The sequence below is a fragment of the Stegostoma tigrinum genome, chromosome 23 (assembly GCF_030684315.1).
Source record: "Stegostoma tigrinum isolate sSteTig4 chromosome 23, sSteTig4.hap1, whole genome shotgun sequence".
Lineage (NCBI taxonomy): Eukaryota > Metazoa > Chordata > Chondrichthyes > Orectolobiformes > Stegostomatidae > Stegostoma > Stegostoma tigrinum.
The window spans coordinates 32,689,734-32,712,770 of NC_081376.1; the positions used below are offsets into that span (position 1 = coordinate 32,689,734).

The window sequence follows — 23,037 nt, forward strand, 5'->3', positions numbered from 1 at the left end:
CCTTTGTCCCCCTACAACCACACATCAACGAATACCAGTCACGATTGGACATAGAGCAGTTTTTCTGCCGTCTTCGCCTCCATGCCTACTTCTTCAACCGGGAGCCTAACCCTCCCTCCACTGACCCCTTCACCCGCTTCAAACCTAAGTCCTCCTCCTGGACACCACCCCCAGGCCTCCTACCCTCCCTCGACCTCTTCATCTCCAACTGCCGTCGAGACATTAACCGCCTCAACCTCTCCACCTACTCCAACCTCTCCCCTGCAGAACAGGCAGTCCTCCGCTCCCTCCGCTCCAACCCCAACCTCACCATCAAACCCGCAGACAAGGGTGGCGCAGTGGTAGTATGGCACACTGACCTCTACATCGCCGAGGCCAGACGCCAACTCTCCGACACCACCTCCTACCGCCCCCTCGATCATGACCCCACACCCGAGCACCAAACCATCATCTCCAACACCATTCATGACCTCACCACCTCAGGGGACCTCCCACCCACAGCCTCCAACCTCATTGTTCCCCAACCCCGCACGGCCCGTTTCTATCTCCTTCCCAAAATCCACAAACCTGCCTGCCCTGGTCAACCCATCGTCTCAGCCTGCTCCTGCCCCACCGAACACATCTCCACCTATCTGGACTACATTTTCTCCCCTTTGGTCCAGGAACTCCCTACCTACGTCCGTGACACCACCCACGCCCTCCACCTCCTCCAGGACTTCCAATTCCCTGGTCCCCAACACCTCATCTTCACCATGGACGTCCAGTCCCTATACACCTGCATTCCGCATGCAGATGGCCTCAAGGCCCTCCACTTCTTCCTGTCCCGCAGGCCCGACCCGTCCCCCTCCACCGACACTCTCATCCGCCCAGCCGAACTCGTCCTCACCCTCAACAACTTCTCTTTTGACTCCTCTCACTTCCTACAGACTAAGGGGGTGGCCATGGGCACCCGCATGGTCCCCAGCTATGCCTGCATCTTTGTAGGTTACGTGGAACAGTCCCTCTTTCGCACCTACACAGGCCCCAAACCCCACCTCTTCCTCCGGTACATTGATGACTGTATCGGCGCCGCCTCTTGCTCCCCAGAGGAGCTCGAACAGTTCATCCACTTCACCAACACCTTCCACCCCAACCTTCAGTTCACCTGGGCCATCTCCAGCACATCCCTCACCTTCCTGGACCTCTCAGTCTCCATTTCAGGCAACCAGCTTGTAACTGATGTCCATTTCAAGCCCACCGACTCCCACAGCTACCTAGAATACACCTCCTCCCACCCACCCTCCTGCAAAAATTCCATCCCCTATTCCCAATTCCTCCGCCTCCGCCGCATCTGCTCCCATGATAAGACATTCCACTCCCGCACATCCCAGATGTCCAAGTTCTTCAAGGACCGCAACTTCCCCCCCACAGTGATCGAGAACGCCCTTGACCGCGTCTCCTGTATTTCCCGCAACACATCCCTCACACCCTGCCCCCGCCACAACCGCCCAAAGAGGATCTCCCTCATTCTCGCACACCACCCCACCAACCTCTGGATACAACGCATCATTCTCCGACACTTCCACCATCTACAATCCGACCCCACCACCCAAGACAGTTTTCCATCCCCACCCCTGTCTGCTTTCCGGAGAGACCACTCTCTCCGTGACTCCTTTGTTCGCTCCACACTGCCCTCCAACCCCACCACACCCCGCACCTTCCCCTGCAACCGCAGGAAATGCTACACTTGCCCCCACACCTCCTCCCTCACCCCTATCCCAGGCCCCAAGATGACATTCCACATTAAGCAGAGGTTCACCTGCACATCTGCCAATGTGGTATACTGCATCCACTGTACCTGCTGTGGCTTCCTCTACATTGGGGAAACCAAGCGGAGGCTTGGGGACCGCTTTGCAGAACACCTCCGCTCAGTTCGCAACAAACAACTGCACCTCCCAGTCGCAAACCACTTCCACTCCCCCTCCCATTCTTTAGATGACATGTCCATCATGGGCCTCCTGCAGTGCCACAATGATGCCACCCGAAGGTTGCAGGAACAGCAACTCATATTCCGCCTGGGAAACCTGCAGCCTAATGGTATCAATGTGGACTTCACCAGCTTCAAAATCTCCCCTTCCCCCACCGCATCCCTAAACCAGCCCAATTCGTCCCCTCCCCCCACTGCACCACACAACCAGCCCAGCTCTTCCCCTCCACCCACTGCATCCCAAAACCAGTCTAACCTGTCTCTGCCTCCCTAACCTGTTCTTCCTCTCACCCATCCCTTCCTCCCACCCCAAGTCGCACCCCCATCTACCTACTAACCTCATCCCACCTCCTTGACCTGTCCGTCTTCCCTGGACTGACCTATCCCCTCCCTACCTCCCCACCTATACTCTCCTCTCCACCTATCTTCTTTTCTCTCCATCTTCAGTCTGCCTCCCCCTCTATCCCTATTTATTCCAGAACCCTCTCCCCATCCCCCTCTCTGATGAAGGGTCTAGGCCGGAAACGTCAGCTTTTGTGCTCCTGAGATGCTGCTTGGCCTGCTGTGTTCATCCAGCCTCACATTTTATTATTATGCTCCTGCAGAAAGTCAGCTTGGACAAGATGGGATGAATAGCCTTATTTTGTTGTAAACGTTATTATGCTATGATAGAGAAACATTATACGTAATGCATGTGTTTGTGTGTGTGTGTTAAATGGTAGATATTGATAAATAATTGAGAAACAATGTAGGTAGATGGAACCTACATAAGGGAAGCTGATATGCTAGGACGAGGAATCTAATTTACACTATATACAACAGCAAGAAGTTAAATCAGCAACTGCTCCAATCCCATTGGTTTCTGCTGGAGATAGGTTAGAATTATCCTGATATAAGCACAGATAGACAAATGCTGAAATAATCAAATAAAATTATGCATACCATGATAACCTAGCAATGCTTTAATTATAATTGTTGGCCAGGCCCAGATCATTTTGAATTATTGGTCGTATTGGTTCAGAGATTATTATCAATAAATTATTAAATGTGGAGGGTGTGCTCTCACTTTAGAAAACTGTGTTGTAATGAATAAGCAATTTCTAAAAGGAGCAGAGGGGAAATCTGAAACAGTTAAACATCACAGACATTATCACATTCCTCTTACACTGTAGTATAAAAAAGATATGGATTGCATTTAAACTACACCCCTCAGTCAGAATATGGATAAATAAAAATATTTTAAACAGTCAAGTAAAACTAAACAACTGAAAATACACTTAGGGGTATCAGTATTTGAACAAAGACAGACTTAAGGTTCAGATGGACACTCAGCAGCAGAAAACTCATTCTGAATGAAGTCAATACAATGCCCTCTCATTACTCTTTAGGTTGTATCTTCCCAGCGTTTTCTGTGCTTTATTTCTGAGTCATAGTGCATCAGCTGCTGCCAAGAGACAAAACGAGAGAAGATTCAGGCAGGTTAGACCAGATTGCTGCAGTGTTGCAATTCATGTTGGCAAGTACACAACTGAATCATGCAACCATAGCATCAGCTCCACAAACGACTTAGTGACAGCCTGAACCAACACTGTATAAGCTCAGAAACCCAATTCAATAGTCAGGAGACACATTATTTTCTGTGATTATTCTCACAACCCACCCCACTTTCCCGTGGTGAAAGGGAGAGAGAGGTGTGAACCCGACATTCCATTGCCTCAGGAACATTTCTTTAGCTCTCCTGACAGTCCATCCGCTTGGGGCTGCAGCCCTCACTGTGGATTAACTGAGCAGGGGTTCAGATTATTTAAGAGAAAGGGTGGCATATTACTAACTGAGATGGATAGCAAAGAACAGGGGCTGCAAAACATCCACTCAGTTGAATTGCAGTTAATTTCCATGTGGCATTTGATACTAAATTTGATTAAGAAGCTAACTGGATGGAGGGAAATGCTTTAAATAAGTTAAATTTGTCAGCCCCATCATGACAGCTTGTCCATCTGTAGGTTCTGGATTCAAGCCTTATGCCAAGAATTTTATGGCACTTTTAGCCTCTTAAAGATTACAATATAGGGGTGTTGTAAAATAGAGATGATACTTAGGCCACATAAGGTGATGTCAGGGTAGGTGCTCAAAAACCTGAAAGCCAAGAGGGTCTGTTACGGATAGTCTTTAAAGAGAAGTGAAAGTTTAGATAATAAGACAAAGGAATGCATGATAAACAACAGGACCCTGGGAAACACAAGATTCAGAAGGATCTTGGCATGTTATGTCCACCAGTCCCTTAAGGTAGCAGGACAAATAGATTAAGTGGTGACTTGGATCACAGCGTGTATCCAAACGGTTCTTTTCAGATTTGGATAAAATTAATTAAGAGAAGGCTCCACAACAGTGATTTGCTTAGATATGAATGTTTATTAAATAATATAATGACTATTGTGGTAATAATAAATGGAAGTGAAAAAGGAAAAAGAAACAAATCTCGTGACCTTCTACCCGTGTGGGGCCTCTCAATGGCTGGTCTGTAGGCTTAAGTCTCTACGTGTCACCGTTCATGATCCCTGTCCGAGGTGAATTCCAGCAGTTTGGATCGAAACTCTCTCTGTCTTATACAGTGTAACAAATAGCCAGCACTGCAGAAAACAAAGCACAGCTATAGAAAAACAAGTTGCAGGTGCCGTCCCCAGCTCGTAAAGGAATGTGAACAAGACTTATCCAAGGTCATGCAGCTTGTCGAATATCATCAACAACTTTAGCCATTCAGTCCATCCTATACAATCTGTCTTCTCATGCAGCCATTGAATATCACCATTAACTTTTAGCCTTTTGGCCCAAATTATGCAAGTGGTTAAGAAGGCATATAGTATACTCGCCTTTATTAGTTAAGGAAAAGAGATTAAGAGCAGGTAAGATATGTTGGAACTGTATTAAATATGAGTTAGGCCACAGCTGGAGTATTGTGTGCAGTTCTGGAATTCACATTAATTGCCTTGAAGAAGGTGCAGAGCTGATTTACAAGGATGTTGCCTGGGTGGGAAAGTCTTAGTTATAAAAAGAGATTGGGTAGATTGGGATAACAAGGTGTAGAGCTGGATGAACACAGCAGGCCAAGCAGCATCAGAGGAGCAGGAAAGCTGACGTTTCGGGCCTAGACCCTTCTGAAGCTTTCCTGCTCCTTTGATGCTGCTTGGTCTGCTGTGTTCATCCAGCTCTACACCTTGTTATCTCAGATTCTCCAGCATCTGCAGTTCCTACTATCTCTTGGGTAGATTGGGGTTGTTTTCCTCGGTACAAAGGAGACTGAGGGGGAGCATGGTTGAGATGTGCAAAGTTGAGGGGCATAGGGTATTCAGGAAGAAACTTCCCTGCTTGGTGGAGGGTTCAATGTGCATGGGGAAATAGATTTAAGGAAAGGGGCAGGGGATTTACAGCAGATATGAGGGAAAATATTTTTGCTGAGAGGGTTTTGGGAATCTGGAACTCACTACCTGTAAAAGTGATAGAAGCAGAAATCCTTATAACACTTAAGAGACGTTTGGGTGTGTAGAGCCAGGGCATGTAAGGCAATAGGTGAAGTGCTGGAAAATAGAATTAGAATAGTTATATGCTGGTTTTTGACTGGTGCAGATTTGATGAGCCATTTCTGGGCTGTAGACTTCTCTGACTTTATGAATTGTCAAACATGGATCTGAGAAATTGGGTGAAAGCTTGGGATCAACTCATGACACTGGCTTTGCCTTCTCTCCAAAGATCCACAAGAATTACCATTATACGAACAATGACTGCATTAGAAACTAATGTAATATTCAACAGCAGCATTCATAATCTAAGAAAAGCGGTGTATCCTTTAAAAGTAGCACAATTTCCGGAAATACTTGTTGTCACAACCATGTGAACACATTTTGACTACATAATCATACTATCACTATGATTACAGTACTGCACTGTTGGAGAAATTGACTTTTGGTTGAAACATTAAAGCTAACCTCTCACATAAAGGTAGTAAACCCCCCTTTCATAAAAGGGGAGTGGTAATTCTCCCTAGGCCAGGGCTATTATTTACCCCTCAATCAACTTTACCAAATAAACAGATAATCTGCGCTTTTATCTCCTTGTTGCGTGGAATCTAGCTATGTATAAATTAGCAGCTATGTTTCTTGCAGTACTAACCTTAAACCCATGTTTCTCTGACACGTAATTGATGAACCAGCTTTTAAAAAGACCCTGGATGTCCCTAGATCCTGCACAAAATTTCAGTTCTTTCCTCTGCTGGCGTTCACATCCATTGTTTGTTACTTCCTTCTGAAGTTTCAACTGATGTCAAGCAGTGGTGCTAAGAGAATGAATTCAAGTCCTACTGTACAATAGCAATAATTTCCAGCTCTGTACCAGAGTCTTTTCACTTTTAAAACTGTGTCTTAAGCTTGTAACAATGCAGGGCTGACTTGAATCTGCAAAGGCTCTGAGTTCTCAATTTCAGCTGACACTTCATAATGAATCTGAAAGATCAACCTGAACTGGAATTACAACTCGAGCTATCTAAATGAGCTGGAAGTCAAACTCATTCACTATCAATGAGGACCTCGAAGCAAAGTTCATATTATCAGGTGCCAAAGGACAATCAATACCTAAAGCATAAAACGTACTCTTTCTTTTGTAATTATGATCCCATCCACCCCATTCACTGCAGTATTCTACTTCAAGAAAAAGGCAGTACCGTTTCAATCACTGCCCCTCTGAAACAGGAAGTGTGTTTTCAAAGTTCGACTGCTTGCTGTAGTCCGCTTACACACTCACAAACACACACACATTCTCTAAAGAACAAACACAATGACACGTTGGTGGACTGCTAATCCATAGACCCAGATAAAAGCTGTGAGGACAAGTGTTCGAATCCCACCACGGCAGATGGTGGAATTTGAATTCAATAAATATCTGGGAATTAAGAATCAAATGATGGCCATGAATTCATTGTCGATTGTTGGAAAAACCCATCTGGTTTACTAATGTTCTTTAGGGAAGGAAACTCCATCCTTACCTGGTCTGGCCTACATGTGACTCCAGATCCACAGCAATGTGGTTGACTCTTAACTGCCCTGTGGGCTATTAGGGATGGGCAATAAATGCTGCCTAGCCAGCGATGCCCTCATCCTGTAAATTAATAAAGAAAAAAAAACCCAAATGCATACTCACACGTGCACTTAAGACATGCACTGATACGTACAATCTGACAAATGCTTGCAACATAGTGCAACATAAATTCACTATCACTGCAAAAACATACAGTTGAATTTATTCATACAGTAAGCTTGTTATAACAGCATGCCAAGGCTCTTAACATGTATACGCAAATTCATACTTCTGCATGCAGAAATTTATAAACCCCCTGTACAATCATGCAGAAACATGTACTCAAATAGATACACAACCACACATGCTTGTTTAAGTAAAAACTGAAAGAACTGTGGATGCTGTAAATCAGGAACAAAAACAGAAGTTGCTGGAAAAGCTCAGCAGGTTTAGCAGCTACTGTAAAGAAAAATCAGAGTTAACATTTTCGGGTTCTGAAGAAGGGCCACTGGACCCAAACCTCTGATTTTTCCTCACATGCTGCCAGACATGCAGAGCTTTTCCAGCAACTTCTGTTTTTGTTCCACACATACTTATTTCCCTTCAGTATTTTGATCATGTTGAAATCACCCGTGTGAATCTGACCCTCCAATGTCGCAAAACTGCAAGTATTAATTTCAGATAAACAGCCATTTTCCCACATTGTCCTCCTTGCCCTTCAAAACATGTGGAGGCAAATTGTTGAAATTGCACAGTTTCACTTAACAGGCTCCGCGCCCAGATGTCAGTTGACAATCTTACATTGATATCAGAGCTATTGAAAGTTTTCGAGGAAATTTCTCAAAACATGCAGATGTTTCCACAGCACATAGAGTACAGATCTGTGTTATCAGAACTTTGTGGGTGCTGTGCACTATACTCTTCCCTCCCTTTGATCTGTTCTGCTGTCTCCAGGATGTCTCTGTGAAGACCAAGGGCCGAACAAGGGATGAGAAGCATTGTGTCATTTGCTTCCCACACCCACTGTTATTCCTCTTTCCTGTTGCCCCAGTCTCTGAGAATCCCTGGGCATTGAGACAGGCCATGCAGGAGATGTCCCTGGTGTAATATTGCCGGAGGTATTCCCCTCTAGTTCCATGTTTATATAACACCCTCTAGCCCAGTAATTCTATAACACCCTCCTGGCCCAGAGTGTATGTAAACACCCGTCAGCCCAGTAATTTTATAAACTATTCATCCCCCAGTTCAGAGATTTTATAAACCGTCCAGCCCGGTTTAGTGTTTTTATAAACCTACCCCACCCCCAGCCCAGTGGTTCTACCATCACAGACTGAGAGTGACCAGCACACAATAAGCACAATGGTGGCAGCCATATTGTCTTTCCCATCCTCCCGCCTTAGTCCTACACTCCTCATATCGGACCTCGCACTTCCTGAGTGGGAGAAACTGCTTATCTCTGAACCGTTTGTCTGTACTCCACTGCAGGCAAACCTAAAGTCAAACAGGAGCACCTAGTCTCCAGTTGTCTTGGACCACCCTTGACACTGGACCAAGACCATGTGCTGCTAAGTCCGTGTGGTAGCCAGTATGCCGTGTTTTTTCTGTGTTAAAAGAACTCTCACACAGGCAGCTTCCACACCCTCAGGATGAAGTCTGGGACCTCGAATGTCAGGGCTCTTATGGACAGTCCTGCCAGTGACAGACCAAAACGCTGCATCACCATCATTGCCCAGGAACTATGCTATTGACATCACCACCCTAAGTGAAACCCAGAAGGCAGAGGAAGGACAGCCCAGAGAGCAAGGTGGTGCTACACTGTTTTCTGGAAAAGGCAAGGCCAAAGAAGAGCACTGCATCTATGGAGTCAGCTTCACCGTCAAAAATGAAGTGACAGGCCAGCTCAAAGACTCCCACCACGGAATAACCAAATGCCTCGTGACACTCCAACTCATCCTTGCTCGGATGCAGTATGTCATGGTATTCACCAGTGCTTAATACAGCAACTGAGGACAAAGAAGAATTCTACTCCAGCCTTGACTACTGTCTCTCACAGATGCCTGATATGAATAAGCTAAACATCCTCATCTACTTTTACACCAGAGTTGGCAAAAGCGCAGATCTCTTGGTTCATGTAATTGGGAAAGAGGGACAAGGGAACTAAAACTCCAACGGTACCCTTCTCCTGACCAAAGGCCACGAACACAACCTCCTCATCACCAATACATTATTTCGCCAAAGTATAAATACAAGACAACGTGCAGCATCCCACTAAACACTTACACCTCCACTAAACACTTACACCTCCTTGATCACATCATCATCAAGTGAAGGATCGGAAAGATGTTAGAATTACCCATGCCATGACATGAACCAATGACTGCTGGATGGACCATCACCTGATCCAAGCCAGGATCAACATAAATATAGCCCTGTCGCAACACAGAGTTGCAGGATTCCAACAGCTTCAAGGCCTCATGGCCACCATCATCAATGCTTGCAAAAACTCAATGAGTCTCTTAATCAGGAAACAAAAAGACTGGTTTGACGAGAATGATCAGATTCAAGAATTAATAATCCTTTCTGAGTGTAAAACAGCATCAACACTCTGAAGAGCAAAGGCAGACCCACAGGCACTGAAGGCAGATGTCCAGCAATGAACCTGAGGCATAAAGGCCAGGTGGTGGGTGGTGAGAGTACTGGAGGGCAACCATGTCGTGCAGGGTTTCTTTTGTGCTGTCAAGACTGCCTATGAACTGAACGCCCTAGGCCCATCCCACGTCTGGCCAAGGATGGAGTGAGTCTTATCAAAGACAAAGAAGCCATCAAATAATGCTATTTGGCGTGGGGGGGGGGGGGGGGGTACTTCAGAAACCTCCTCAACCAGGGCTCAGCTGTTCATCCAACCATCCTTGAACATACCCCACAACACACAACATGCCATGAGCTCAGCAACACCCAAACCCCACACAAAGTAGAGAAGGCTGTCCACCAGCTGAAGAACAACAAAGCTGCTGGAGCAAACAGTATCTCCACAGAAGCATTGAAGTGCAGAGAAAAGAAATACTGCTGCAGCTATATGCCTTATCTGCTTTGTCTAGAAGGAGAAGTGCATTCCACAAGACCTCTGAGATGCCACAGTCGTGAGCATTTTCAAAAAGGGAACAAGTCTGGCTGTGGTAATGACAAGGGAAAATCTCCCTGCTGTCGACCATTAGGAAAGTCATTGCCGAGATCCTCCTCAATCATCTTCTCCCTGTGGCTGAGGAACTCCTCCTGGAAACAATGCGGCTTCCAGCCATAGAGGGACATAACAGACATGACATTCACAGAGCCACAGCTGCAGGAGAAAAGAACCTAGCCCTGTGAGTGGCCTTCTTTGACACCATTAACCAGGAAGTATTATGAAGCATCCTTCTCCACTTTGGCTACACCACAAAGTTCATTACCATCTTTCGCCTGCTCAACAATGACATGGAAGTTGTGCTAATGATAAATGACTCCACCACAAATTCATTCCCTGTTTGGACCAATGCCAAACAGGGCTGCTTCATCGCCCCATCACTGTTCTTGCTGCAATGCTTCACCTCACCATCGACAAGCTCCCTGCTGGGGTTGAACTAAGGTACAAAACCAAAGGAAAATTATTCAACCTCTGTCACCTTCAAACCAAAACCAAATCACCCCAACCAGTGTCATCAAGCTGCATTATGTGGATGGTATACGTATCAAGAATCATAATTACCACTCTGACTGTTGCATGTAGCATCTTCCCTCAATGGCTCTCGCCCACCCCATCCCCCAAAACAATTAAGCCTTCCTGGTCTCTGCACTGTACACCAATTCACCTGAAATACGTTGCTGCCTTTCCTATTGCCACACTGTCATTTACAACTCTTCCAGCCCCTTTCATCTCACTGATTCCCTGCTTAGTTTCTTTGTCTCATTGATGAAGAAAATGGCCCAGCATAGGGCTGAAAGGGCCAAGATGGGTGACATGGTGGCTGAAATTCATCTCCTCATCCTTTATGAGGTGACAATCCTTGAACTTATTAGAGAGGTAACCACTTGAGGTCCCAGCTGACAGTGGTCAAACCCGTGGATGAGTTTGAAAAATCCTTCGACTGAGCATAGCAACACCTCCTGACTGTAAACCCCTTTACTTGACTATGGACTGTACCCTTAGACTTTCTGGCATGGCCATTTTGAGTGAAACAAATGCGGTGTGTTTGTCACATCGGCTGCTGCCACATACCATAGGTATGACATTGATGTGGCACAGTGCTGTACGTTAATATAATTGCTCCCATGAGTGTTCATTGCCAGTAAGCATGACAAGCTGCTTGGCTGTCTACCTACATTAAAAGGCAAGACAGGACTATTGGTGAACTTGTAAGCTTTGAATTAAGTGGCAAGGCAGAGATGCTGTGTGCCTCGAATTAAGCAGAAAGTGAATGAATCATAAGTAAGCAAGGTAAGTGGCCTGAAATGCATCCTGATCCATTGCATGAGTAATGTGTGTCCCTGTGCATAGAGAAGCCTGGTAGAAACATTGCAATGAAAAGTGTCAGTGAGATCCAAACTGCAATAGTGAAGTGCTCAAGGATATTACAAGTTAGTCTGAGATATGCCATGTGGTGATGCTGGTGCATTGCTGTTGACTTCCATGAAGGTGATTGCTGCCGATGGACCGTGATTGTAAAATGTTGGTGAATGATGGTCAACATGGAGACCTGAAGAAGATGCAAATGAGCTGCAGCTGCCAAATAACTGCTGTGACTTTCGAATCATCTGGTTTCTCACAGGTATCTGGGACGATAGAAACCAAAACCTTGCCATTTATTAGCAAGATTCTCACCCAGCATTGTTTATTGTTCATTTCTGTGGGATGTATGCATCACTGTCTCGCCAGTATTTATTGTCTATCCCTAGTTGCCCTTGAGAAGGTGGTGGTGAGCTGTCGTCTTGAACCACTGCAGAACACATGCTGTGGGTTGACCCACAATGCCATGGGGGAGGGAATTCCAGGATTTTTACCCAGCGTCAGAAAAGGAACGGTGATATATTTCCAAGTTACAATAGTGAGTGGCTTGGAGGGGAACTTGCAATTGATGATGTTCCCATATATCTGTCCTTCTAGATGGAAGTGATTGTGGGTTTGGAAGGTGCTGTCTGAGGCCTTTTGGTGGATTTTTGCATTTGAACATCAGTATGGAGGGAGTGAATGCTTGTGAATGCAGTGCCAATAAAGCAGGCTGTTTTGTCCTGGATGGTGTCAAGCTTCTTGAGTACTGGGGCTACTCTCATCCAGGCAAATGGGGAATATTCCATCACACTCCTGAGTTATGCCTTGTAGATGGTGCAAAGGCTTTCGGGAGTCAGGAGGTGAGTCACCGCAGTATTCCTAGCCTCTGACCTGCTCTTGTCACCACTGCTCGAGTTGAATTTCTGAACAAAACAATGATAACTCCCAGGATGTTGATAGTGGGGTAATTCAGTGATGGCAACACCATTGAATGTCAGGGGATAGTGGTTGGATTATCTCTTATTGGTGATGGTCACAGCCTGGCATTTGTGTGGTGCGAATGTTACTTGCCACTTGTCAGCCCAAGCCTGGATATTGTCCAGATCTTGTTGCATTTGGACACGGACTGCTTCAGTATCTGAGGAGTCATGAATGGTGCTGAACATTGTGCAATCATCATGAACATCCCCACTTCTGACCTTATGATGCTGGGCAGGTCGTTGATGAAATATCTGAAAATGGTTGGATCTCAGATACTATGCTGAGGAACTCCTGCAGGGATACCCTGGAACTGAGATGACTGACCTCCAACAACCACGACCACTTTCCTAGGTGTCAGGTATGACACTAACCACCAGAGAGCTTGCCCCCAAATAACCATTGATTCCAGTTTTACCAAGACTCCTCGATGCCACACTCATCTGAATGCAGCCTTGATAGCAAAGGCTATCATTTTCACTTCACCTCTGGAATTAAAGCTGTTTTGTCCATGTTTGAACCAAGGCTGTAATGAAGTCAGGAGGTGAGTGACCCTGGCAGAACCCAAACTGGGGTCACTGAGCAGGTTATTGCTGAATGGGTGCTACTTGATAGCACTGTTGATGTCACCTTTCATCACTTTACTAATGATCGAGAGTAGACTGATGGGATGCTAATTGGCTGGGTTGGATTTATCCTGCTTTTTATGTACAGGACATATTGGGGCAATTTTCCACATTGTCAGGCACATGCCGGTGTTGTAACTGCACTGAAACAGCTTGGCTAGGAGAGGGGCAAGTTGTGGAGCACAATTCTTCAGTACTATTGCCAGAATGTTGTCAGTGCCCATAGCCTTTGCCATTCTAGGTGCCTCCAACTGTTTTTTATATCATGTGGAGTGAATCGAATTGGCTGAAAACTTGTATCTGTAATGCTGGAGACCACTGGAGGAGGCCAAGATGGACTATCCACTAGGCACTTCTGGCTGAAGATTGTTGCAAAAGCTTCAGCCTTTTTTTTGCACTGATGTGCTGGACTCTTCCATTATTGAGGATGGGGATATTTGTGGAGCCGCCTCCTCCAGTGAATTGTTTAATTATCCACCACCATTCATGACTGGGTGTGGCAGGACTGCAGAACCTAGATCTGATCTGTTGGCTGTGGGATCATTTAACTCTTTCACTTGTTGCTTATGCTGTTTGCCATGCAAGTAGTCCAGTTTGGTGGCTTCACTTGAAACTTTAAGGTGAAAATTGACCTCTTTTCTCAACGTCGAGTATCTAATTTTTCCAATGTTGCTGTATTTTTATAGCTTTCTTGCCAATGCCCATGTCATTCAAAAGCTGAAAATTTTTTTTATAGAACATAGAACATTACAGCACAGTACAGGCCCTTTGGCCCTCGATGTTGCGCCGATCTGTGAAACCAAACTGAAGCCCATCTAACCTACACTATTCCATTATTATCCATATGTTTGTCCAGTACCTTTGTCTCCACAACTGTGCAGTGGTCCGTCCTATCTATTGTCGCAGACTGATAATATTGGCAAGAAGTAGATTGGTGAGGATGAGAACAAACAAGTTTTCATTCTTGCCGGTTCTCACCATCTGCAATAGGAATGGTTTAACAGATGTGTTCTTCAGTATTGAGTCAATACTGGTAATAGTGAGCCCACATTGATGTGGCTTTGAAGTTACTTCATGCCCTGTTCATTCTGTGCCTTTTGAACATAAGGAATTAGTGATTTCATCAGGCAATGGAGAAGGGTAAATGCTGATTAGCAGGAAATTTTCTTGACCACACTTAACCTGGTGCCTTAGGTCTTCATTGAGCTTGGAGTCAATGTTGAGCATTCCCAAGGTCACTCTGTCCTGATTATGTATTATTGTGCTGGCCTGCAGGGCTGATAGGACATACCCAGGAATGTTGATAGAGAATCTTAAAATCCCTACAGTGTGGAAACAGGCTACCTGGCCCAACCTTTCAAAAAGCACCCCAACCAGACCCATCCCCTTACCAGATCCCTGGAACCCAGCAGTTCTCATGGCTAACCTACACATCCCTGTAGGGGCAATTTAGCATGACTAATCCACCTAATTTGCACATCTTTAGACTGTGGGAGGAATCTAGAACATCCGGCAGTAACCCACGCAGACACCGGGAGAATGTGCAAACTCCACATAGACAGTTGCCCAAGTGTGGAATCGAACCCGGGCCCCTGGCACTGTGAGGCAGCAGTGCTAACCACTGAACTACTGTGCCTCCTGTATCTGGGACATTGACTGTAAGTTATGATTTGGTGAGTATGATATCAGGCTGTGGCACAGTTCTCTCAATTTTGGCACAAGTCATCAGAAGTTGAGGTGGACTTTGCATGGTCACTGAGTAGAATGTGCCTTTGAGGTTGTATTTAACTTTTCTTCAGTTGTTTGACAAAACTAAATGGTTGCTAGGTTGTCAGAGAGGCAATAAGATTCAATAGAGATAATGGGAACTGCAGATGCTGGAGAATCCAAGATAACAAAGTGTGGAGCTGGATGAACACAGCAGGCCAAGCAGCATCTCAGGAGCACAAAAGCTGACGTTTTGGGCCTAGACCCTTCATCAGAGAGGGGGATGGGGAGAGGGTTCTGGAATAAATAGGGAGAGAGGGGGAGGCGGACCGAAGATGGAGAGAAAAGAAGATAGGTGGAGAGGAGAGTATAGGTGGGGAGGTAGGGAGGGGATAGGTCAGTCCAGGGAAGCCGGACAGGTCAAGGAGGTGGGATGAGGTTAGTAGGTAGGAAATGGAGGTGCGGCTTGAGGTGGGAGGAAGGGATGGGTGAGAGGAAGAACAGATTAGGGAGGCAGAGACAGGGTGGGCTGGTTTTGGGATGCAGTGGGGGGAGGGGATGAGCTGGGCTGGTTGTGTGATGCAGTGGGGGGAGGGGATGAACTGGGCTGGTTTTGGGATGCTGTGGGGAAAGGGGAGATTTTGAAGCTGGTGAAGTCCACATTGATACCATTGGGCTGCAGGGTTCCCAAGCGGAATATGAGTTGCTGTTCCTGCAACCTTCAGGTGGCATCCTTGTGGCACTGCAGGAGGCCCATGATGGACATGTCGTCTGAAGAATGGGAGGGGGAGTTAAAATGGTTCGCGACTGGGAGGTGCAGTTGTTTATTGCGAACCGAGCCGAGGTGTTCTGCAAAGCAGTCCCCAAGCCTCTGCTTGATTTCCCCAATGTAGAGGAAGCCACACCGGGTACAATGGATACAGCATATCACATTGGCAGATGTGCAGGTGAACCTCTGCTTAATGTGGAAAGTCATCTTGGGGTCTGGGATGGGGGTGAGGGAGGAAGTGTGGAGACAAGTGTAGCACTTCCTGCGGTTGCAGAGGAAGGTGCCGGGTGTGGTGGGGTTGGAGGGCAGTGTGGAGCAAACAAGGGAGTCACGGAGAGAGTGGTCTCTCCGGAAGGTAGATAAGGGTGGGGATGGAAAAATGTCTTGGGTGGTGGGGTCGGATTGTAGATGGCGGAAGTGTCGGAGGATGATGCGTTATATCCGGAGGTTGGTGGGGTGGTGAGAGAGGGGGATCCTCTTGGTGCGGTTGTGGCGGGGGCGGGGTGTGAGGGATGTGTTCCGGGAAATGCGGGAGACGCGGTCAAGGGCGCTCTCGACCACTGCGGAGGGAAAGTTGCAGTCCTTGAAGAACTTGGACATCTGGGATGTGCGGGAGTGGAATGCCTCATCGTGGGAGCAGATGCGGCAGAGGCGGAGGAATTGGGAATAGGGGATGGAATTTTTGCAGGAGGGTGGGTGGGAGGAGGTGTATTCTAGGTAGATGTGGAGTTGGTGGGCTTGAAATGGACATCAGTTACTAGCTTCAATATATTGTTGTGGTTCTAGAGTCATACATATGACCAGGTGAGAATCTTTCCATTGTTTTTTTGCAGCAGTCGTGTGGTTTTATGATGACTGAGACTATATTATTATTAAAGATTAGTTCATTAAATATAAATTCCCCTGGCTGCCATGGTGGAATTTAAATTCAAGTTTCCAGAGAATTAGACTAAGGTTCTGCTTTACTAACAAGTAACATTACTATTTTTGGTATTGCTGAGAAGAGATGCATTTCACCAAAGCATTTTGTTTTGAGCCCATCAAGAGAGTTCTGAGAAATACCAACGTAAAGGGAAAAATAATGTTTACAGTTTGATTGGTCAGTGAACTTTGATTGGTTGAGCCATTTCATGGAGAACACACTACTTAATAACATTGACAGTTAACTGCCAAGTTTTGTTTAAAGGACATGTTTATGGTGAATATCATTATGAGGTGGGGCCAGAACCATGTAGTAACATTGAGTCATGGCCAGGTTACATCACTGGCCCCATCTATGCGTGCATAGGATCAATATTATTGGACTTCTAGGCAGGGAGGTATTGGAGGCAATAGAGGTCAGTTAAGCAGCAGTAATCCCAGCCCATGGGCATGGCCTTCCAGCTCTGGAAGGGGCCCTTCCCTGAATAATGCAGCACCTGTAGAGAGGTTAACTTGATGGAGGAGTATTGCCTGAGGAAACCTACTTTGCAGACAATACAAGGGAGGGGGAGGGTCTACTTCAACAACCCTAGCCCCAACCTCAACTCCACCACCTGCTTGACCTCAGCCTCTGTCTGCCTTTATCTTCACCCAGCCTTGTGACATTAGCAGCATGCTGCAGACAGATGCTTCCAGCAGCCTTTTGCAGACAACTGATGTCATGGACCACATCTGTGCATGGGCCATTTTAGTGTTATGGATAATCATTTCAATTACGGCCTATTGCACAAACACCACTGGAGAGAAGAAGTTCTACTTCGTTGTTCCCAGCCTTCGCCTCCAATTTGGTCCAAGCCGTCTCATCTCCAGCCTGGTGATGTCAGCAGTGCAATGTCCACTGTTGCGCCATCTGACATCATAGGCCACATCTGTGCATGTGCAGGGCTACTTTGGTGTCATGAATAATGACTCAGTTGTTTAAATTTTAAACCAGGCAAATTTATTCTCGTTGGTCCATGTATTACCCTGAGAAATGAGAAATGAGAAATGGCTACCTCCTATTTTTTATAGGATCATGTGTATAATTTAAAATTGTCAGGTGAATTTACAATATCACGAACTTCCATGTATTGGGCATATTGATGCACAGGGTCCTATTCTTTGCAGACAGAAAGAACATATACACATGCTGTTCCTGTTTAAATTAAACAGTCATTCTGTGGCATGCAGCTCAGGGCAATTCCTTGACCAATCAGAGTCAATCTGTCTGCACTTGCATGCTGACCCTTTTGTGTTATGTACAAAAACGCCCAGATCCTTTTGCTGCACGTTTTTGGAGTCTCTCTATATTTGAATAGTCAGCCTTTTGATTCTTCCTACCAGAGTGCATAATCTCACACTTTTCCACATTAAACTCCATTTGCCAAGCTTTTAACAACTACCTATCTATATCAAAAACAAAGTTGCCTACCCCACACACCAGACCTTGTTACCACATAGCCTGCCGTTACACACCATTTATTATTAGTCACTAATAGTCCCCGTTAACAACTATTCGTCCTCCCACCTGATCATTATCAACTCTTTGCCTATCCAACAGCTCTTCTCTCCTATAAGGGTCTATCTTAGGGCGGTACGGTGGCTCAGTGGTTAGCACTGCTGCCTCACAGCACCAGGGACCCAGGTTTGATTCCACCCTTGGCTGACAGTCTGTGTGGAGTTTGCACATTCTCCCTGTGTCTGTGTGGGTTTCCTCCAGGTGCTCCCGTTTCCTCCCACAGTCCAAAGATGTGCAGGCAAGGTGCATTGGCCATGCTAAATTGCCTATAGTGTTCAGGGGTGTGTGGGTTATAGGGGGATGGGACTGGGTGGGATGCTTCAAGGGGTGGTGTGGACTTGTTGGGCTGAAGGGCCTGTTTCTACAGTGTAGGGAATCTAATCCTATAGTTTACTCCCTACTCCATCCCCCTCCCTTTTTTCTGCATATAAAGTGACTTTTTTGAAGCCACCATCAGTTCTGAGGAAGGGTTGCCACATGCGAAATGTTAATTCTTTTTTTTTACAGATGCTGCCAGACTTGCTGAGCTTTTCCAGCATAACAAGGTGTAGAGCTGGATGAACACAGCACGCCAGGCCAGGCAGCATCAGAGGAGCAGGAAAGCAAGTCTGGAATAACAAAGTGTGGAGCTGGATGAACACAGCAGGCCAAGCAGCATCTTGGACCTTCTTCAGAAATGGGGCAGGGGAAGGGGGCTTTGAAATAAATAGAGAGAGGCGGAGACGATGAAAGAAGGTGGATAGAAGAGCAGATAGGTGGAGAGAAGACAGACAGGTCAAGGAGGTGGGGATGAAGCCTGTAAAGGTGAGTGTAGATCGGGTGTTGGGATGGGGGTTGGTTAGTGAAGAGGGAGGGTTGGGTAGGTGGGAGGGAAGATAAACAGGTCAAGGAAGTGGGGATGAGGCTAGTAGGTAGGAAGTGGGGGTGGGGGTTGGTCAGTGAGGTGGGAGGACCGGATAGGTGGGAGAAAAGACGAACTAGTCAAGGAGGTAGGGACGAGGTGGGCTGGTCTTGGGATGAGATGGGGGGTGGGAGGGGATGTTAAAGCTTGTGAAGTCCACATTGAGACCATTAGGCTGCAGGGTTCCCAAGCGGAATATGAGGTGCTGTTCCACCAGCCTTCGGATGGCACTGGAGGAGGCCCAGGATGGACATGTTGTCCAAGGAATGGTAGGGGGAGTTGAAGTGATTCGTGACTGGGAGGTGTTGTTTGTCACAAACCGAATGTATGTGTTCCACAAAGCGGTCTCCAAGCCTCCGCTTGGTTTCCCTGATGTAAAGGAGGCCACATCGGGAACAGCGGATGTAATATACCACATTAGCAGATGTGCAGGTGAACATCTGTTTAATATGGAATGTTTTCTTGGGGCCTGGAATGGAGGCGAGGGGGGAGGTATTGGGGCAAGTGTAGCACTTCCTGCGGTTGCAGGGAAAAATCCCAGGGGTGGTGCGGCTAGTGGGGAGTGTGGAGCGGATGAGGGATTCACAGAGAGAACAGTCCCTCCGGAAGGCAGATAAGGGTGGGTAGGGAAATATATCCTTGGTCGTGGGGTCAGATTGCAGGGGCGGAAGTGGCAGAGAATGATGCTTTGAATCTGGAGGTTGATGGGGTGATATGTGAGGATAAGGAGAATTCTGTCTGTTATTATTGCAGGGAGGGGGTGTGAGGGCTGAGGTGTGGAAAATGTGAGAGATGCGATCGAGGGTGTTATCGACCACTGAGGGGAGGAAATTGCAGTCCTTGAAAAACAAGGACATCTGGGATGTCCAGGAGTGGAATGCCTCATCTTGGGAGCAGATGCGGCAGAGGCGAAGGAATTGGGAATAGGGGATGGCATTCTTGCAGGAAGGTGGGTGAGAGGAGGAGTATTCTAAGTAGCTGTGGGAGTCGGTGAGTTTGAAATAGAAATCAGTTTCCAGGTGGTTACCAGAGATGGAGGCAGAGAGATCCAGGAAGGAGAGAGAGGTATCAGAGATGGTCCAGGTGAACTTAAGGGTGGAGGGTATTAGTAAAGTGGATGAACTGTTCGAACTCCTTGTGGGAGCACGAAGTGATCCTGACACAGTCATCAACATAATGGAGGATGACGTGGGGCTTGGAGCCAGTGTATCTGCGGAAGAGGGATTGTTCCACGTATCCTACAAAGAGTCAGGCATAGCTTCGGCCTGTGCGGGTACTCATGGCCACGCCCTTTGTCTATAGGAAGTGGGAGGAGTTGAAGGAGAAGTGGTTAATGGTAAGGATGAGTTCAATTCAGCAGATGAGGGTGTCGGTGGAGGGGGACTGGTCAGGCCTGCAGGAGAGGAAAAAGCGGAGGGCCTTTAGGCCATCTGCATGGGGAATGGAAGTATAAAAGGACTGTACATCCATAGTGAAGATGAAGGATTGAGGACCAGGGAATTGAAAGTTTTGGAGGAGGTGAAGGGCGTGGGTGGTGTCAAGGACGTAGTTGGGGAGTTCCTGAACCCGGGGGAGAAAATAGAGTTGGGATAAGTGGAGATAAGTTTGGTGGGGCAGAGCAGGCAGAGACAATGGGTCGACCAGGGCAGTCAGGTTTGTGGATTTCGGGAAGGAGATTATTCCGCAACCTCGCACTATGAGGTTGGAGGCTATGGGTGGGAGGTCACCTGAGCTGATGAGGTTATGGATGGTCTGGAACGTGCAGCCCTCCACTCTAACCGTAACCAGATAATAAAATCCATGAACAGTTGTGGTGTAGCGCACTGACCTCTACATCGCCAAGGCCAGGCACCAAATCTCTGACACTTCCTCCTACTGCCCCCAAAAATCATGACCCCACCCCTGACCACCAAAACATCATCTCCCAGACCATCCATGCTTTATCCATAAAATGTAAAATTTTACATCCAGACACAGTTACTAAAGCAGTTCAAATCTGTACAGGGTTTGCACAAGAGAAGAAAACAAACTGGGGCTTGACAATCTCGATAGTTAAAATTAATCTGAAGTCATTTTGTAATTATGCTAAATACAAGGAGCTATCTACATGTATCTGAGGCATCAGAAGGGACCGATAACTGAATGGACCCTTGTTGTACTTTGGCAAGAAGACCTTAGATGGTGGTCTCTGCCCATTGTGCCTTGGCGACATCTGTCCCAAGCTTTAGTGCTTCCCTCAGCATGGAGCTCTGGACCTTGGAATATGCCAGTCTGCAACACTCAACTGGAAAACCACCATGTTTCGGACAGAGTTGATTGTCTTTCAGGTGCAGTTGATGTTTGTCTTGGTGTCCCCCCCCCCCAGGGAACAGTGTCACGGAGCTGGTCAGGATGAACCTTGACAATAAAACCACTACATTTCTCTTCAGACTTCCTTTGCAAAGGCACGTTCTGGAAGGAGATGTGTGACAGACTCTGCCTCCCACAGCCACTTCAAGAGCAGCTTGTAGTGGTGCAGAGAGTCTGGGCATACATGAAAGATCACACAAGTAATGCCCTTCTCACCATCAGCCAAATGACGTCTTGGTACTTGATGGAAAGTTCCGGTGAAGAGCCGTTGTGCCAAATTACAAAGATCAACCACCTCCTTTTCCCGAAGGGTCTCCTGGAAGCTATGTGTAGACCATTGTGATCTAGGGTGTTTTTCTTCACAGATTTCTCTATGACGGACAGGTGATACAGGACAGTCCAACTACTTGGAGCGTTGCATAGCAATGAGGCCAGACCTATCATCCTTGGTAAGACATGGGATAGGTAGAATCTCAGTAAGCAGTGACACTTGGCGTTTGTATACCATCATTTCTGCACAGCTTGACGCAGCCACACACAAATAAGGCCATCACGATGAAGATTGTGTTAGCAACATTCTTCCCCCACTTTGTCCAGCACTTTATACATGGTGTCCCTTCAGATCCAGTTTATTTTCGACCTTCAAATGAAATAGATGATGGTTCAGGTGACTGCAGTGGTGTAGGTTGTAATAGGCCAGATCTGTGCAACATTCAACAACACCAAGACTGCCTCACACCTGATGACCAGATTTTTACCTGGTGGTGCTTCCATCTGCCTAGTTTATGCCTCACCTTAATGATACTTCCCTCCCAGGTTGTAACGCATGCCCCAGCCCCTCTGAACCAAATACCCAGCACCTTCAGGCAATCTGTCCTGACACGTCAGGGGATAAATGATCAGTAGGCCCAGTTCCAAAACAACATGGCCTCGCTCTTGCCTCGGTTTAACTTGGCTCCCGAGGCCAATTCAAACTGGTCCCACATGGTCATGAGTCTGCACAAAGACGCTGGATCTGAGCAGAAAACAGCAATGTTACATGTGATAGGTAATGTTACTGCAAAACTAAATTCGAGCGCAGCAATGCATACAGAGAACGTTTACTGTAGCCATCGACTACCTCTTTGGGTCAGACAAATGACCTTTAACTTAAATTAAAGATATCCCGAGCCCTTCAGACAATGTAACACACTCGAGGCCACCTCTGTGATTTGGGTTTCCTGAAAGTCAATTAAATATGATGTCCACGGGTGTACATGTAGATACCAGTGCGATGGCCAAAACACTGAATGCAAATAATTGAATGAAATATCACGTTTCCGCACATCTAATGTCCTCCGCACACAAACGAATGAACATTTTAAAGAAATGAACGTGTGGTGGCAACATCTGAACAAGGCAAAGGGTTTGAGTAGTGATATTGTAGTGTCCATTGTAATTGAAAATCTTTCTATTTAAAGATTTTTTTTGCCCCTGTTCAACCATCGAGCTGATTCACAGGGCAACCGCAGCGGAGGCTACCAATACGGCGGCTCAGGAGTGAAAGAAGGAAAAGCCTTTAAGATAGCCAATACCTCAACGTTACGAAAGGCAGAAAACGCTCAGGTAGGAATTTACAAAGCGAAGGCCGGTAAACAAAAGTTTGCGCGTCTCAGTGGTAAATCGGACAGTCA

The 23,037-nt window shown here is 46.6% G+C and overlaps 1 long non-coding RNA gene across 1 annotated transcript in view; it reads left to right on the top strand.

Moving 5' to 3' along the window:
• Positions 1-23,026, top strand: part of LOC125462340 (uncharacterized) — a 60,174-nt gene extending 37,148 nt beyond the window's left edge. Inside the window, exons 2-3 of the long non-coding RNA XR_007249647.2 lie at positions 21,730-21,813; positions 22,825-23,026. This is a non-coding gene — a long non-coding RNA (uncharacterized LOC125462340). The remainder of the gene's footprint in view (positions 1-21,729; positions 21,814-22,824) is intronic.
• The last annotated feature ends 11 nt before the right edge of the window (positions 23,027-23,037 follow it).